We start from the raw sequence: 19,643 nt of genomic DNA on the forward strand, positions 1-19,643 counted from the left end.
GATTTTTGCAGGAATTTCATAGGATTGAATTCTTATAGGATTCTTTCCTATGGAACATAGAATTAGCTTGGACCAATTTTTGGAGGACCGCATGTTTACAACTCTTTTTAGAAGTCCAGTTAATGCATAATGTGCATTTCCCTCTGTCCCAAGAGAATCTTCCCTAAAAAAAAATCCTATCCGTTTATTGGTTACTTCCAAACGCTTTTTTTGAAAAAAAATATGCGATCTAAATCTTGTAGGATTCTAAATGCTAGGGCACTTCAATCACGTGTTTTTCCTAATCTTCCGTTACAAAATGCTCTAGATGGATAAACATGTATATGATGCGCCTATCTCTACACTACTACATATCGGCGCTGCAAAAAGGGAAGTTATACCCTAATTGTACAACTGTGGGCCTGTGGCGTTCGTTTGAGAGCATGAAGTGTACCTTCCTTCTCCAACCAAATAAACATCTTGCATCACTATACCATCACAACGAACAGCTTCACTGCAAATAAAATTGACGGCAACTTTTGAAGCACTAGTTCCACGAATGTTTATGTAGCGTATATTACGTATGACAACAGCTGATTCCTACAAGGAACAAAGCATTTTAGCAAACGACACAAATTGTTGGTTCTACGAGCCTAAAAAAAGATTGTTGGTTTTCTATATATATGTACAACAAGAAGTGATCTTGACTAAAGATAATTTAGCAAAACATAATTGAAATGGGATATAAAATGTGGCTTTTATAATCAATGTTAAAGCATACAATACTTGTTCTTTGATTGCCATTTTGCTAAATCTATTTAGCGTGTTATTAAAATTGCTCTTAATATTAACACACCTAGGAGTATCAGTCAAATGATGGATGGATTGCTAAGAGGTGTTAGGCAAAAACATAAGAATGCCATTTTTGTTTGGTAGCTGCTCTATGTTGGGCAATATGGTTATATCGAAATGATATCACCTTTAAAAAAATCAATCACAACTTTTTACAAGATATTTTTAAAGAAACCTATTAGCTAGGTACTAGAGTCTGTTGTAGAAAGATGAATACATGAGTGATATATGCACGTCATGCTAAAGATTGAAAAGTGGTTGTGATGAATATCTTCGTCAAGAATAGGTGACGATTTAGTAATAGACTAGATGATGACTGATTTGTTACCATATAATTTATTTTCATATTCCCATTCTAAAAGCGGTATTACTATAGCAATTATGTAATAATAAATCAGGTTACATACATAGGACAATGCAGAGACTGTAAACTATTTTTTTATTAAAAAATGAAGCAACAGAGAAATTTGGATTGATCGCAAAGGACAATACCTGTTCATGGCATGGAATCTTGGAGTCACCGTAATTCTGATTGATAATTACCGGGTTAGTAACATTATGCATTGATATATCTTGAAAAGTAATTCTTTTAGCATAGCCATGCCCTCCCTGTCAATGAAATTATAAGAAGCATCGTCAGAACAAAATATGTTGCAGAACAAAACAAATAGTTGTTATACAAATTTTTGTTGCTTTGAAGAGTACTTCCTTTCTTATTCTACAGAAATATGATGTAGCAATTTTTTATCCATATACACGCATGCATATCCTTAGTGCTATTAAAAAATAGGGAAAATTACAAATACCCTAACTACAAGTAAAAGTTGTAAATGCCCTATAAGTCTAATCCCATTATAAAATTCCCTCTTAGGGCACTAACTTGAGACTGTTAACATATTTATTATGATGTGACTTGAAGTGCTCCATGTAGTCTGCCAGTATGGAAAGATAGAGATGTGAAAGGATCTAACAATGCATTAAAGTCTACTAAATCAAATGTATCATTACAATTCCCTCCATAAATCATATCAAATGAGAAGTTTAGCGAGCCATATAGGGTAGTTAATTCCTTCCTAATCGCTTCCTATCCATGCTATCAAGCACTTGAGGTCATATCATGATAAATATGTTAATATGAGCTCAAGTGAGAACCATGAGAGGGGGTTTTACAACAAGGTTAGATTTATGGGTGGTAAATGAGACTTTGTTACTTGTATGGGTAACTTCAAGTGACATGTAGTGGGATATTTGCAGTTTTTAAAAATATACAAAGACATGTTACTAGACATCTTCAACATTATTTGTTTTTACATTAATTTGTATTTTTACATTAACTTGTACTTTACTATGTACACCTCAGAAAAAGTTGTACTAATACACATATTTCTATGAAATGTGTCATAGTCCCATTCACTGTAGAGTGATATGGCCGAACATTTTTGGTATTATTCATCGGTGCAGATCTAAGCAATCAGAGTTGTAACAACTTGAGATAAGTTTGGAATTATCTTAAATTAATAGTTTTCTTAGTTATTATTTATATGTTTACTTGGAGCATATTTTCTTAGTTAATTCCCTTCCTAGTTTTATTTGAGAGTTTCCTTAGTTATCTTCATTCCATAAATAAATGTAAGCACCTATATAAAGGCAGCAGATTGTGTTTCGGGTTTATGCAAGTATTGGTGGAAAAAAAGTCTTTCGTGAATAAGGTACGACGAGAGCCAACCTACTGGAGCGGCTCAAGCTTAGAGAAGAAGTTGAGAGGAAGAGAACTCCCTTTCCCGCTGGTCCTACTGGGGGGCCCATCACTCCCCCAAGCTTCCAGGGGTAAGCGACCTTCGAGGGTCCACAGGCTTGGGTCTCTGTGGTGACTTGAAGCCTAGGGTCTCTGGAGGGGTTTTGTTCCTAGCGGCCTCAGACTTAGGCTGGCGGAGCCTAAGGGCGTCGGGGGAGGGGGGGGGGGGTCCTTGATAGCGATCCCCCAACAATAGCCCCTCGCGAAGGTGGCCAGTGGAGTGGCAGGCCCTGCGGTCCTTGGAGCATAGCCTCCGGTGATCCTTGGCTCCGTTGTTGGGGGCCCATAGTCTTCGGTTATTTTGTGTCATTTCAAGTGCTTGTCCAACGGTCGAGCCGAATGCCTAACGTCACATGCGAGAGAGGGTATTAAATGCATCATTCGGTTTGTGGTGCAGTCATGTCTTGCCAGGCGGTAGTGGGACACATGGCGTCTCAGCGTTGGAGGGTTATGAAGAACGTTTTGGCTTCCCTATGACTGTAGGCGAAGTCATAGGGTGTGCACACGTGCCTCAAGAAGGCAACAACTACTTCCCTAGTCTATAAAGTAGGGTCTCGATAATGCGGCATCCTTATCTGACATCCTTGCTCCTTTCCGCCCTTGCCCTTCCACCTGCGCCCACCGGTGCCAGCGCTCCTAGCCTCCATCACTGACGAGTGTTCCTTGCTGCATTTTAGGGACCTCATGACTCGCTCTGGTGCACATGGCAGAGCCAGTTCCCCCGTAGGGGACAGCACATCATACAAGAATCCTGCTGCGGCGTTGGTAACCTTAGCGGCTACCACTCAACGGGCGGAATGGGCTTCTGCTACTGCCGCCAGTGCGGGTGACCCAGCAACGGGTGAGCCAGCAACGGGTGTGGGCGTTGATGCGTGTGTGCCGGTGGGACCCATGGTAGCATTGGTTCCTCCGACACTGCCCAGGCCACCGTCGGGCATGGCGCTTCACTGTGCTAGCAAGAAGTACCCCCCGACAAACCAACACGCTCTAGGCATCAACCGTCACTGAGTCCAAGCTCAACATAATTTTCAAGGAGAGGAAGATCCCGTCCAAATCCGTCGCTCGCGTCTCGCGAGGGGAGGTGATCCCTACACCGCAAGGACATGAGATCATTGTCTTCAAGGCCTTCTTCGATGCGGGCCTTGGTTTCTCGGTAGTGCTGCTCCTCGAATAGGTGCTCTGCCACTTTTACGTGGAGCTCTCCCAACTCTCAGCCAATGCTTTTGCCTCCCTGGCCATCTTCGAATGAGCCGTGCGAGTGGAGGGTGTTGAGGGACGAGCTTAGCTCTTTGCCATCATTCCTAAAGCAAGCTGCCAGCCGAAGACTCGGATGGAGGACGAAGAGACAAAGGCCCTAAATTTTGGCAGCGTGAACTTCCAGCTCCGACAGGAGTATCATTAACGACCGATGGTATATCAGGTGACTGAAGGGGTGGTTCTACTATGATGTGGGCTTTGTGTCACCCCTCTGCTCCACCAACCGGGACATTTATTACGTCTGGAACCCGGTGGTGGGCATACCTAGGGCTCAACTTGCTTCGAGAATGACGCTTCTTTAGAATGTGGCACGGAGAATGAGCATGCGTGATCTCATAGAGGAGTTCATAATGCTGTGCATTCGGCCCCTTCAGCCAGATTAGGACCACGCCTTCGAGCAAGGTGAGGAAGGAGAGATGAACATGTACTCTGGGCCCATCATTAATTCAAGTGAGTCCTCCCCTTGGTCTAGCACTGAATCCACGGTCATGAGATATCTTTTACTTTCAGAGGGGTGCCTTACTTTGGACCAAGCAGTCGAGGCTGAGGACAGATTCCTCAGCCAACCTTCCGTTGCAGAGTGAGACCAGCGTTTGGAGTTGGGAGCAGCACAACCGCATCTACTCTCGCCTCGAAATGGTAGCTTTGGTATGGCCAGACCCGGCGGAGCCCTAGGTCACAAAAAAGCGAGGGCACAGGACCTCAGGTGCCACAGCCTCCGTGATCCTCGTGATCCCACTTCAGGCTTGACTCCCATTTGGTCCCGCAACATCGTGCACTAGCTCGACAGCTGAGTCCTCCGAGGCGGAGTCAAATGGGATGAAGCGTCAGTGGCGTGTCGAGGGCTGGTCGACCGTGCGATGAAGGTGGCTTGTGCCATTGTGAAGGTTTTGTGTGGACTTAGGGCTAGGGACCCACTATTGCCCTCCGGCCCGGAGGTCCTAGGCCTGAATCTATGTTGGCTCCGAGCCGCAGCGGGGGTGACATCCAGTGCTGCCGAGGCCTACACTAGCTCTAGTGTCCATGTGGCCTCGGTTTCCAGTTGGCCCTGTTGCACCGTGAGGGGTGCAGCCAACTCGAAGCACTAGAGCAACCGACCCTGGGCTTCGTCGTTAAGGACCTCCAACCTAAGGCGCCTCTGGTAGAGATCCACACAGCCTTAGATAGCTTCCACTATGGAGTATAGGAGAAGCATAGCCAACATGTGATGTTGTGTTTTATAGCAGATTGCGTGAACTCGAGTAACTGAGGGGCTCCCCGCTCGGACTCCCCTGTGGAAGGTCAGGCTTCGTGCCCTGAAGCCTCCTCAAGCACACCGCCGCCACAATAGGACATCTGGTTGTTTGGGTTGCCTCCTCGTCTGGACATCGCTCCGCGGGAACAGCCTCCGCGCGCGGGTGACACTCCACATGATCGGCCTTCGAAGGTGTAGATTTGAGTAGGCTTTATTTTTTATTTCTCTCATTTTCCTGGGGGGGGGGGGGTAGGAGACCTAGCGTGTTAACTCGATTCTCTTGCTTTATGTACCCTGACTTTGTTCACCAACTTTTTGTGGAGCTATGTCTCCTTTGTGCTTTTATCCATGTGCTGTATTGGGATATGCGCGTCATACGACTAACACTTGAGAGGGGTTTGCGTGTTCAGGTATAGTGACCCGAAGTAAGAGGAAACTTCCCAAGTGCTCGAGCTCCTGCTTCTAGAGGAGGGCCTAGCGTGTCCGGATCGCTCGGGCCTGTGTTAACTCCCTACCGCGGGAGCGCTTCGTCCTACCTCGTCATTCCCAAGGACGCGTGAACCCAGGGGTGTTCTCTGATATCTTGATTAAGGAGGAGTCGGAGGACCCCTCCGCTTCTACCTTAGAGGCTGGCCCATATTCTATAGGGATAGACAAGTGGTGGAGGGTTTTTGAGGCCGCTGACCTGCGTGACTCTTGACATTTTGTTCTCCCACAGAACCCTGACGAAACTGTGGCATCCGATATCCTTGAGGATGTCATGGCCCGGATCAAGATGGAGGATATGGAGACCACGACATATTCGTCATTGTCGGGGGAGCTGGATTCCTTGGCCTTCGACTCCTACCCCTTCCAGGCGGAAGCCTCACCTTCTCGAGCTCGCGGAGACTCCATCTTCGGCAGGAGGTATTCACGTCGAGAGTACATGCATCGTTTCCCTGTGCATTGATCTGGCTGCAGGGTTGATGGAAGAAAAAGTCTTTCGTGAACAAGGTGCGGCGAGAGCCAACCTACTGGAGTGGTTCAATCTTGAAGAAGAAGTAGAGAGGAAGAGAATGCCCTGAGTGATGAAAAAATCTATCCCTTGGCATGGTGTCCATGGGTCAATATTTAAAGGGATAAATACAACCCCCCCCTCCCAAAAGTCACTTGGATTTTGACTTCCACCCCCCCCCCCCAAAAGTTGTTTTGTTGCAAAAAAACCCCCCCAAAGGTTTGATTTTGTTGCAAAAACACCCCTAAAAATTCAATTTTAAAAAAAAATCACAAAAAATTCTAAAAAAAACTAGAGACAATTATAAGACCTTTTGTGAAATTTGTTTTCAAAAATAATATCCTTTGCATCATATTTCATGGAGAGTAAGTTTGAAAAAAAAAGAAAAATGTGCAACTCATTTAGTAATTCGAGTTAAATGCATAGTTAATTATTTACTAATCCAAAAATCATGAAACAAACTTTTTTAGTCTTCTTACATGATCCTCTATCTTGTAAAAATACATGAAATCTTGAAATAGTTATTGTAACGTGCAGGATTGAGTAAATATGTTGCAGATAGATTAATTCATAACTAATCCATAACACCCCAAAATTAGTGAAACCACTTTTATTAGTTTACTTAAACAATTATTTGTGTAGGAAAAATAATGGTAGACATGAAAAAGTTAAAATAGCATGAGTTAATAAATGAGCTGCACATTTTTCTTTTTTTTTTTCCAAACTTCCTCTCCATGAAATATGATGCAAAGGATATTATTTTTGAAAACAAATTTCATAGAAGGTCTTAGCATTGTCTATAGTTTTTTTTAGAATTTTTTTGTGATTTGTTTTTTGAATTTTTAGGGGTTTTTTTGCAACAAAGTCAAACTTTTAGAGTTTTTTTTCAACAAAACAACTTTTGGGGGGAAAGTCAAAATCCAAGTGACTTTTGGGGGGGGGGGGGTTGCAGTTTTCCCATATTTAAATTTTCATCCAAAGTGTAAGTCATACGGGATTTGTAGAGATACAAGTCATCACTGTACAACTGGGACCTAGGGTCAGCTTCATTAAACATTGTTATGGTAAGTGTCAGGACCCCGAACCCGGGTTCCCCTGTGCCTCCTGTATCAGTCCCTGGATCAAGTAGCTGATACGCACAGAATTCAACAGAATGATATCAAATACATACTTCGAATACAAATAAGTAAAATAAATACCTGAAAAGAGAAAAGATGATCTGGTGGACAAGAATCCACAGATGACCAGCCAGGCAGAAAAGCCTACAGCGCAGCGGAGCGAAACGACGATGCAACCCAATGCCACAGGCAACTCGGGTGCGGACGCGACCTTAGAATTCTTCTCTTCGACTTCATCTGGGTTGAGGTTGATCTCCAACTCAACAATCTGAAAGCAACAAGACTGAGTACGGAAGGTACTCAACAAGTCCTATACTACTTCAAAGGGGTTGATAGATGCATAATGAATATTTCAAGGATAAGACTTTACGGCATAGTTTTAAGCGTAAGGCAGGTTTTATGCAGGTATCTAGTTATATTCTCCAATGTTAACCATTTGAATTAAATGTAACCAAGCTTTCGAAATAGTTTTAAAACCAAAACCAGGGTAACAAGTTGTATCTGGGGGTTTTTAGTCCTGGGAGGGGCTATACCTCACTCCGCAGTCCCTTTTATCACATCTGGTGTACCTCTAGTACCACACAGCTTCTGGCGGATCGAGCCAGGAACCACATCACACGGACATCTAGTCCACACACTCACTCATCAAGACACACGCACCAGGAGTCTATTCAAGTGAGGTCAATGCTTTGCATGTCCATGACCGTGGACACGGCTATTCGAATAGGTTTACACTCTGCAGAGGTTGTACAACTTTACCCATACGATATGCTCAGCCTCCAACCGTTGCAAGCGGAGGAGCGAATCATACCGAGACTCTCCAAACACCTTTCCTGCCGGGCTTTTCCACGAGACACGCCAAGTTCCAGAGCTGCATGTTCCGAAGGTCAGCCTCCATTTTTAAGCCTAAGCCGGTCCCTAAACCTCCAAACAGCGGGACAGATAGACCCCTGGCTGCTCGTTTCTCTCAGCCTCCTGGTATGATGCCCAACTCAGTCCAGTGAAGGAAAATCAAGTCCTGCCCATACAGGATGCATGGTTGCACGGGGTGGCTAAGCATGACGGCGCAAGACTCGGTCCTTAAGCGGCCGGGCTAGGCATCTTCATGGGCAATGAATACCATCATGTAACTCAAGCCCCCATGAGCATCCTCCCCGGAGGACTACTCTACCTGCCCGCGCCAAAACAGTTTTCACCCATTTTTACACGTCACCTTCCATGTCCCACATGACATCAAGGATTTCCCGACCATCACGGAATTCACAACCATCAAGGAAACATGGTATATGAGTTATCATTGATAACAACAAGTTGGTCTCCGAAGAGAAGTGTTTTAAAAGCAATATCTCCGAGGAGACGTATTTTAAAAGCGACATCTCTGAGGAGATGTATTCAATCCTAAGCATGCTATATATCAAGGCGTCGTCCATCGTTAATATATTTAACAACAGGTATTCCTAGGGTGATATGTATTCTGGATGATGACATGTATGGCATGACAGTGTTGATAGGGTTAACTACTACAAGTAGTTTGAAAGAAAATGCAATATCTAGCACATGCGATAATAAGTCCAATTTTAGTTGATCATATATATTATTTGAAAACATAGGTTCAATATGATCAAGGAAATAGGACTTGCCTTCTTGAAGGGCCAATTCAAGATTGATCTTGTCTCTTGAGTTTCCCAGGGTTCTTCTTCATCGTTGGATCTTTCCTTCAGTTCCTTCCTCGCGTTCTTGCTTAGAACCTCGACTTCGAGCCTACGCAGATTAACGATAAAAAGCGCACAACGACTAAGCAATTGAACACCAAAACAAAACCAATGAAATACCAAAGCGGAAGGAGAACAACGGAGAAAACGACAAAAGCTAAACCTAGCGGAAGACGATCAGCAACTCTAACCAATACGAAACTAATACACAGAGAATAACGGAATAATCTAGCGAAGCTAGACTAGGCTGATAACCTAGTTGTTTTATCAACTTAAGAGAAAACCTGAACAAATCACGATTAACTAGGTAAACTCTTATTAGATTAACTATCGAAGGACGACAACTAGAGATTCTACGTGTAGGTGAGTGCACGTGTACATGCATAAATATATGTGTAATACTTATGTCTATATGTATGTGAGCATGTATACATATATGCATAAGTATAACTCTAGACAATTATAATTGCTTAAGTGTGGAGATTAAATACTCCAATCTATAACACTAAAACATGGTCGCTTAGCAACTAACCTTAATTACGCAGTGTTGTTTAATTGCCACACTAATTAATTTATACTCTAATGCTATCATAAAAGCATACAAGCAATTAATTAATTAGGTTAATCTATCCTTTGAATCTAATTAATTAATTATCAAAAGGTTATTCAATTAATTAATTACCAATGATAAATTATTCTATCATATTTTAATGATTGATATTTATTTATTTAACAGCTACACTGGTTAACCTATTACATTTAATTATAACTAAGATTTAATCTATAAACTATCACATGAAATACCACATGAAATATCAATTTATTCTTAAGCACTTAATTGAAACAACATTTAGTTATTCTTATTAAGAAAAGGAATTAACCTTCTTAAACTAGGTTATCACAAGCGACTAATCTATGATTACAAGCTAAACATCTTTATGAAATTATCTAACTCACTTTATTTATTAAAAGACGATATCTAAATCTAGATTAAATGTCGCAATACAAATAATTACCAAACGAGAAAACTAAACGAACTCCAAAATTTACAAGATTTGGCATGGATGAAGATTATGATTTTAGAGGAATATCGACGAAAGAATCGCCAAAATCGGAGTTGAATTGGAGGAGATATGGCTATCGGAAGATTTACCGAAAAGATAAATCTGGAAATTAAAAAGGACTACTGTTTCGCGAACTCGGTCTACGGAATTTGTGGACCAGAGTGGGTGTGAGGGTGGTGCACCATGGACCGGACTTGGATGGACTCGGTTCATGGTCCGTGGACCGGTGTGGGCTGCGGGTGTGCGGTCCACCGCGGACCGGACGTGTGGACCGGGGAGCTTGCCCGGCCATTGGGGCCCACGTGTCGGCGTGAGAGAGGTGGGAGGGGGGAAGGATAAGCACGGCCGGCTCCGGCTGGGGATTTTTCCCGTGCGGCACAGAGAGAGAAAGGGAGAGGGGAACCGGCGGTCAGAGAGGAGAGAGGGAGGCGGCGGCGGAAGAAGCGGCGACGGAGCTGGCCGGCGGAGAGGAATTGAATTCAATTTGTATTTGAGCTGATAAGAATAAATATTGAGATTCAAATTTGAGAGACATTCAGTTCGAGTCGAACAAAATTAAATGGGGATAACTCAATTGAATAATTGAATTATAGATTTGAGTTGGATTGGAAGATCGATCTTTACGAATTGATTTGGATTAGGAAATTACCGAGAAGAACTAGAATAGATTCGAACTGAGAAGCATACAACACTCGAATCGCCACACAAAGAACCATAAGAACAATAAACCAAAATGCATATGCTCAATTTATGCAACAATTAATTTAAAAATTAACTTAGTGATCTTTGGAATACTTAGCCAAAATAATATATTTGAATATGTATGTATATATACATCAAATATATACTTCCTTGGTTTTACATTAGTTTAATAATTAGAAAAAGTTTCAATTTGGAGCGAATTTTGCTATATTTTTATATGCTAAAATTCAGGGTGTTACAGTAAGTGACAATGACTATTACGACACGCTATCATAGTACTTGGCCGATCGTCTGTTGCGGTACCGGTCCTGCCCAGTGTGTCAGGTCGATCGCCAATCGCATCGGCATTAAATAACGATTATTTCATGGTAGATACCACATGGCCGATGAGTCCCTTTCCCGTTGGTCCTATTAGAGGGCCATCACTCCCCCAAGCCTTTGGAGGTTAGCTGCCTTCGAGGGTCCACGAGCTCCGAAGGCTTGCGTCTTCATGGCGACTCGAATCCCGGGTTCTTCGGAGGGGTTTTGATTCTGATGACCTTTGGATTTAGGCTGGTAGAACTTAAGAGCGTTGGCGTCTTTAACGGTGACCCCCAAACTGCAAGAAATATAAAGGGAAAATGTATTAGCTTCAAACCGGATCAGAGCCAGCCACAACAACAGGCTACAGTCTACAGGGATTGTAGGAAACAGAGCCGGCCCCTTTTGAGAGCAACGCTTTTCCTCAAAATTCAAAAAAGGCTAGAATTTGTTCATGTTTCCATGCCACTCAGCAAGAAGGCCACGCGTTACCTGCCAAGTTTTGATCAGCATAACGTTGGTCGTGACAAGCAGCGTGGCCTTCTCCACCAGCCCGTCAGAGACATGGCCCCACGAGTTGTCTGCTGCTAGACTACCAATGCTGCAGCAGCAAACAATGCCAACAAAGCATCAGAAATTCAGAACCCTTTGTACAGCTTGTCTCGATGTCTTCAATTGATCAAGTACAAATGCAAAATTTGAAACGTGAATGCCTACTGTTAAAATAGAATACGACATTCGTGAGAAATGCATGGATGTCCAATTTGGCAGCTGAAAATGTAATGTTCGTCATCGACTATACCGCTTTTTTTAGACGAGCATCATTTATTCTAGTATGCAATTTCGGGGGCAAAAATTCAAAAGCATAAAACATACGGTACCGTACTTGTTAAAATGAACCATATGTTAGCGTATTTGATAATTTAGCATCTATATTTAGTAACTCATTTATCGAAAACTAGTTTTTGACACACCATGCACCGAAAATTCTCCGATCTCACCTTTTTTGGCACATAAGATACCGAATATGGCACTGTGCACCGTATTCGGCACCTCATGTGCTGAAAGCTTCCTGTATTTAGCATATGAGATGCTGAATATGGCCGGCTGTGTCTGCCACGTCACGTTAAGGGGAGCTTTTGGCGCAGACGTATGCTACTGATTTTTTCCATGTCACGAGCATACATGTGTGGTGCACTTTTTCTTTGTCGTGTTCGTTGCGTGCATACTATAAAAGGAGAGGAGAGCAGTATTCAGTGATTAGGAGCAGCGAGGACGAGCAGCAGCGCAGCGCGAGAAGAGGAGCAGCAGCGTGAGGAGAGAAACAACAGCAGTGTGAGGAGAGGGCTACCTTTAGTTATACTAAGTACCTAGATTATGTATATAATTAATACTTAGATTATTAATAATATTTAGAGTAAGTAGATTGTTTATTTCGTTCAAATATATTTGTTAAATTATATTAAATTGATAAATTAGGGTATTTAGATTATTTGCATAGTGTGATTAACGAATTTGATTAGTCGATGTAATTAGATTATTTACTTAAATTAATAAAATAAATTTCATTAATTAGTGTAATTAGATTATTCTTTTAGTGTAATTGTATGCATATCATTAACTAGTATAATTAGATTATTTACATAATTTTATCAGAGTTATTAGAGTTATATAATTAATCATATTAATTAGTTTAATTAAACTAATATGATTAATTAGCTTACTAACTTAGCTTAAATAGAGTAATATGATTAAGCGGATCATTTAAACAGGGTGAGCACTGGGAATGTATTTATTGGTTGTCAAATAATTATGTAATAATTATTCAGTAAATATTTATTAGTACTTTTAGTTTTTACTAAATATTTAATCACAATAGTTATATATTAATACTCAGTTATTGCTTACTAAATAATTTAATCCGATGCTAAATATTAATTATTTCATTTGAATTCGATATTGATGCTTTAATTAGTATTTTTAATTACTTAAATATTTAGCATTTTTAAGTATTGTACTATTTAACTTATATTGTTAATTTACAAATTATTTATCGAGTGACATAAATAGTTATGTATCATACATACATCTAAGTACTTATTTTATTATAGGTATCTTTGTTCAGCACATATGATATAATTATCCATATTTATTATGAAGAACATCTCGTTGTTTTGGACGGACGACTAGTAATAATTTAAAACTGCAAGCATATAGATAGTACGGTTGAGTTATCTATTAACCTAGATGGCTTGAAATCACATGTTATAAGTCTTTTGTGTGTGAACCAGCAGTCTCATACTGTTATCCTGAAGGGTTTGCGGCTACGTCTTCTTCCAAATAGCTCGGTCATTATCCATACTAGGGCTGGATAACGAGCCAGTTCGTCTTGTTTGGGCTCAACTCATTTAGCTCGTTTAATATAACAAGTAGAAAAGCCAGTTCGGCTCGACTCGTTTGGCTTGTGAGCAGCTTGTTACTTTTTTTATGGGAGCAACTCGTTACTAGGATGAAAAGAATATAAATATCTATTAAAAAATACATCGATAAAATCATACGACAATAGAAATGATATCTACAAGTATAATACTTCTTTGCAAGTTTTAATCAGAGGTATAATTGCTATAAGTTGAATCTCTTCTAAAAGATTTCAAACCCACATATAGCACAGTAGCAGAAAGATCCTCCTATTTATTCTGCTACTGGAACAAAACATTAAAAAAAATGAAACAATATTCCCTACACATCTGTCTATACATGCAAAGCCTGAAGGAATGATCGATGTGAGAAGAAAAAAGATAAGGATTGCATCATAACTAGGAACTAACCAATAGACAGCCAAGTAGGCTGGCGAGGAGCCTCTTCATTGAAGATAAAGATGATCAATGAGCAAACTAATGACCACAATGAAATAAAGCGATATGATGCAGATGATAATCTTGGCTCGTTTGGCTCGCGAGCTGGCTTGTTATCTAAACGAGCTAAAACTCTAGCTCGGCTCGTTAGATTTCGGAACGAGTTGAGTCAAGCCAGACACGAGCTAAGCTAGCTTGTGAGCTTCGAGCTTTTCATCCAGCCTTAATTCATACGTTGTTCGAGATAAGAAGAAACAACACATGAACTTTGTACTCACGCAAGGCATTAGAGGAGAACTTTGAAATAGGGGTTTATGTAAACATAGTGTCACGACTGGTGCAAGTGATGAAGTGACTAGAGTGGAAGGATCAGGCCAGCAGGAGATGCATGAACAGGAGGGAGGGCTTGTCGGGGAGGGCAGTTTTGGTATAGCGGGAGCCAGAGTGGACCCTTTTGAGGTCGATGTAGGATGCATGGATGATAAAGTATGTGGTAGCGGGGATGAAGAAGTTGCTGACAACGATGATCTGGTGCTGCTGATCCAGTACTTTCATGGTGCTGGGCTGCAGGATTGTGCCGTCGTTGAGTACAACACTTTATCTAACTGGATTACTAGAATAACGGAGTCTAGGTCAGACAACGGTTTTGCAATTGTGTTGTAATGACAAGAAGTGACCAAAAGTGCACCCGATCTAACCCTACGAAGTATGAGGTTAGGTGTATCAAGCACTCAAGTTGTTACTTCTTCGTACGAGCATATAATCCGAAATATAGGAACTATTTTTTGATAAGTATACACGCCGCATACATGCAAAGAAGAGTTTGTTAGAAATGTGAGCCAGGCTGTTGATACAAGGTTCATAGCCCAACTCCTAACCACCCTTGTTAGCATGGACATATGTTTGTCGTTAAAATCAATTATGCGGGAAGTACATACTAAGACGGGTATGCTGATCAATTACCATACCGCATGGCGAGCGAAGCATAAGGCGTTGAAGACGTTGTTTGAAAGCTTCAAAGAGTCTTACAACAATGATCCGAGACTACTGTAGAAGATTATCATAACGAATCTAGGGACGCAGTGGGTCATAGCGGATGAGTCGATAAAGCTAGAGGATGGGTCATATAACACCACCGAATGATACCTCATTAGGTTATTTTGGTCCTTCAGACAATACATCGAATGTTTCAGACATTGCTGACCAGTTGTATGTGTGGATGATGCATTTCTGAGTGGCAAGTACCATGGTATCTTTATGACAACGATGGTGGTGGTGTAAATAATCAGATCATTCATCTCGCTTTTGCGATGGTTGAGAGTGAGAACAACGATAGCTAGTTGTGGTTTCTTACCTTGGTGAGGACACGTGTCGTTGATAATAGGGAACGACTCTGCATCATCTTAAACTGCAACAAGGACCTTCTGCATACGTTGGACGTGCTGTATGATAGCATAAACAACCCCATTGCATGGTATGATGTGGAGAGAAGGAGGTGCATTAAACACTTGGGCACAAAACTATATATAAGGTACTGCAACAAGTCTCTTGTAAAGATATTTAAATGGTTGTGTTTTCAGGATCAGCAGACGAAGTTCAACGAGATATAAAGAGAGTTAAATGAGACTACTCGCAAGACGATGGTAGAACAACAAACACATGCTGACCATCTACATATGCAAATGGTGTGAGGCCAAACTAGCGTTAACCGTTCACGTGTTATGTTTAGCCAGTGGATAGTGGGGAAGACAACGAAGCGTTGGACCTTAATCCATGACACTGACGGCGTTAGATTAGCACATAGCAAATGAATGATCATATTTTACCCTATCATATGCAAATAGCCCATCTAATTTTTTTGTATGGCATATTCGGTACACCATCATTACAACGAACATAGCGAAGGCGTTCAACAATATCTTAAAGGGTGTATGGGACCTCCCATTGTGTGTCATCATTGAGCTCACATTCTATAGAACGACGAATTACTTTCGAGGTCGTGGTAAGGCTACTATGGAGTGTAATACACGCTTTGCACCTAAGGTGACGGAGATCATATCCTGAAGGAGGAACAAGACACTTTCATTGACCAGGATCTATGACCTAGCCAACAATCATTTTTAGGTCATGTGCCGCCGTAGGTATGCTTCAGGGTATAGCACAGGGGACACCTTTCAACAATGTCAAATTTGGCCTTATGAGGTGAAGTGCACGTGCAACAAGCCTAAATTGTACCATATTTCGTGCTCCCATGTCTTGGCCGCTTGCAGAGACATGAGCGGCAATGATAGATCACAATACGTATCACCGTACTTCACGATCAATGCATTGAGAAGTATATGGCTTCCAAAAATGCGTTCGTTCAACATCAGAAATAGCTACAAATCAATCGAGGGGCCTAAGTGGGTATCTTATCCCGAGCTTGATGCACGGTTCCTAGAAGTCCTAGAGCCACTAGGCTACAAGGTGATATGGATGCAACATATGCTGTTGATGGCCTACGCAAGTGCAAACATGCAAATAATCTAGCCATGACAGGAGGACTTGCCTGACTCGATAGTGAACTACTAGGGCATTATCGTATCGTATTGTATTAGATTTGTTGTAATGTAGTTATTTTTATAAAGTTATTCGCATCCATGATGTGTACTTTAAATTGTCATTTGTCTACTAGTTGTATCATCTATTTTGTAAATATATCGCATATTCTGGCATCACGGACGATATTTTTTTTTATTGAACTACGAAGTTTGAAATCATTATTATAACTCATGGTGCTCTTCTCGAGCTTCTTTAGCAGTGGTACGACTACAACCATAGGGAAATAATGATTTTCACAAGACAGTAAGTAACACGACTATATATGCTTTTAAATTTTCAAGATAATTTGTTACTTACTCGGTACATGTTTTAAATACCTTTTTCAGTTGGTTTTGTTGCAGAGTCGGAGTGTGCACACGCTTAAGGTGTTAGACCCTCGATTTCACGAGCCACTCGCACATGCAGGACTACAACTTTTCGCTCTCATGATGGCTGGAGCTCCAATGACGGGAGGCGGCTGGACACCTCTCCTCCGCTCGTCGTCGTTGCCCCTCTCATTGCGTTGCGCTGCTGCTCGTCATCGCTGCCCCTCTCCTCGCGTTGCGCTGCTGCTCGTCATCATTGCCCCACTGCTGCTGGTTCTCGTTGCTCCTCCTCTCCTTTTATAGCCTGCACGCAACGACCGAGACAAATAAAAAGTGCACCACGCATGCATGCGCACGACACGGAAAAAAATCAGTAGCATGTATCCGCACCGAAAGCTCTTCTTGACGTGACGCGACGTGACGTGACCGTCCTCAACACCTTATGTGCAGAATACGAGGAGTTTCCGGCACATAAGTTATCGAATACGGTATAAAATATCATATTCAGTATCTCGTGTGTCAAAAGAGATGGGGCCAAGGACTTTTGGTGTACGGTATGCCAAAAATCAGTTTTCGATAAATGATACCAAATATACATATTAAATTTACAAAAATGCTGATATATTATTTTTTTTAGCAAATATGATACTTATGTTATATACTTGAGAGATTTTTTTCCTAACTTCGGTTACGTACTGCATTACCTTATTCCATGGCCCGGTCCACAAAATATGCCGGTTGCCCGTACAAACATTGAGCCAGTCCCAATGGATATACAGTCATCACCTGCACTAACTCAAAGGGCAAGAAAAACAAGAAAATTAACCGATGCTTTGTCTAATCACAAGTACGGAGTGTAAGATAAAAAAATTATCCATATTTTCCTATCCACTGCTCTTGGACATTGACCATCTTCTTGAACATATGCAAGGATAGGTTTATGACGAGGCATGACGAAACCACATTATTGGTACAGTAGTATCACTACATACTATACCTGTGCTGATGATGCACTCACTTATGGACACTTCCTTGCTGTTGGATACATGGACGCCGTCAGTGTTGGGATTCCATCCCGGTGCAGTGATGAACAGCTTCGACATAAGCACGTTCCAAGAGTAAGCAATCTACGTGCATCTACATGCTGTCTCTCACCTCCAGGTCTTCCACAACCAGGCGAGTGCATCTTCTGAAGTAGAGCGCCTGCAAGTTACCAACTGAAAATTCATTGCTGATCGACGGGAAGAAAAAAAGATTACCGAGTGAGAAGTTGGCATGTGCAGTATAGAATCGAGATTAGTGACTAGAGAAATAGGTGGCTAAATAAATTTTTATGAAATTGATGATCTTTTTCTATTTTTAAACTCAATGCACCTTAAAATCATATGCGAAAGCAAAAGAGACAAACACAAATTGCAAAACATTCTAAATAAACACTCATCTTCGATGGATTAGAATTCTAAGTACCATTGATTTGTTGACCTTGCACGAGTTGATCCACCACTGCTGTCCATTCCCATTGAGCGTCCCGCCGCCCAGGACATGGAGGCGATCGATGCCCTCGAATGTGATCCATTCCTGCAGTTTGTGATCGAGCCAAATCAAACGGTTGGACGGAGCCTCCAGTGTTCCCCATATCTGATCGCTTAATAAGCATCACAACCCAAACGAAATGAACAATTTGTACATTGATAAGTAGCTGACCTCACCATTGCAGTGATCGAGATAGCTCTGCAGGGGCGATGGAAGCTTACGGGATTAGGAGGTAGGTCGTCCCCTAGGGCACAAGGAAAATGGACGGATAATCAGAGGAGTTGCAGGCTTCCCCCCACGCCGGAAGAAACGCTTGCCACGCGTGCATCATCAGAACAGGCGGAAACGGAACAAACAAACTCCTGGAACCCCGAGACGATTGCAGCACCGAGCAATCGAGAGATGAACAACGCTAGTACGTTGAATTCACCTCGGCGTCGTCGCCGCCGGCAGCTCGGGCTCCGTAGTCCTCGACTTCGACGACCGTCGGCGGCGGTCCGGTTGGCTGAGCCACAGCTCGTCTGAACTTTCTGCTGTCGGGCCATCAGCCTCGGGGAAGACTTCCTCTGAGTTGGCGCGGTTCAACATGCAAGGAAAGATCGACATGGCAACGATGGAGGCTAGAAGAAGTCTCCCAGGACCCATATGGAGCAGTAGAGCCCAGGAGAAGAGATTAATCCACAGCGATTATGGAGGAGAGGAAGGGACGAGCAGCCGAGCATACATGTTCTTTGGAGAGAACTCGCTGTGCATAACTCTTGCGTTGCTTGCGATCTGTGCTCAGACTTAAAAAATAGCTTGTATTTTAGTGTTCAGACTTAAAAAAACATGTATATTTGGAAGAATTAATAATATCGAGAGGAATTTTGGAATATAACTAATTATGCTCTTTTTTGACTCGTAATTGATTAGTCTGGAAAGCATAAACGCTCGGGTTAATTACCCACTACATTGGTTGCCTTACCCACACATGATTCTCAAGGTCCCTGTCATGGAGGCCCATATGGATGTCAAGTGTAACTGGTGGTCCATTATTCCTACCTGCTGCGGCCATGGCCTAATCTTACAGGTCCATTCTTGGAAAGTGCTCGTGTACTGCTTTTTGTAAGGCCCATATACATTGTTCACTACAGACCAGGTGGGTTTTCAGTTAATCGACTCTGAAACGTACTCCTAGCAAAAGAACGAGAGACTCTCTGAACAATTCCAGAACGAATCTGTAAGAAAAAAACATCCCCTTGTCGACCTAATAACTTCCTCTATACTGCCAGAACACGCGCATGATCAAAGGCTTCAGGTTTCCTCGCCAAAAAAAGGCTTCAGGTGCAGAAGGTGAACGAAA

The 19,643-nt window shown here is 42.1% G+C and overlaps 1 pseudogene; it reads right to left on the reverse strand.

Annotated features, from left to right (window-relative positions):
* Positions 1–346: 346 nt before the first annotated feature.
* Positions 347–18,946, reverse strand: LOC133914434 (polygalacturonase-like; annotated as a pseudogene).
* Between the last annotated feature and the right edge of the window lie 697 nt (positions 18,947–19,643).

The sequence above is a fragment of the Phragmites australis genome, chromosome 4, assembly GCF_958298935.1.
Source record: "Phragmites australis chromosome 4, lpPhrAust1.1, whole genome shotgun sequence".
NCBI classification, from domain to species: Eukaryota; Viridiplantae; Streptophyta; class Magnoliopsida; order Poales; family Poaceae; genus Phragmites; species Phragmites australis.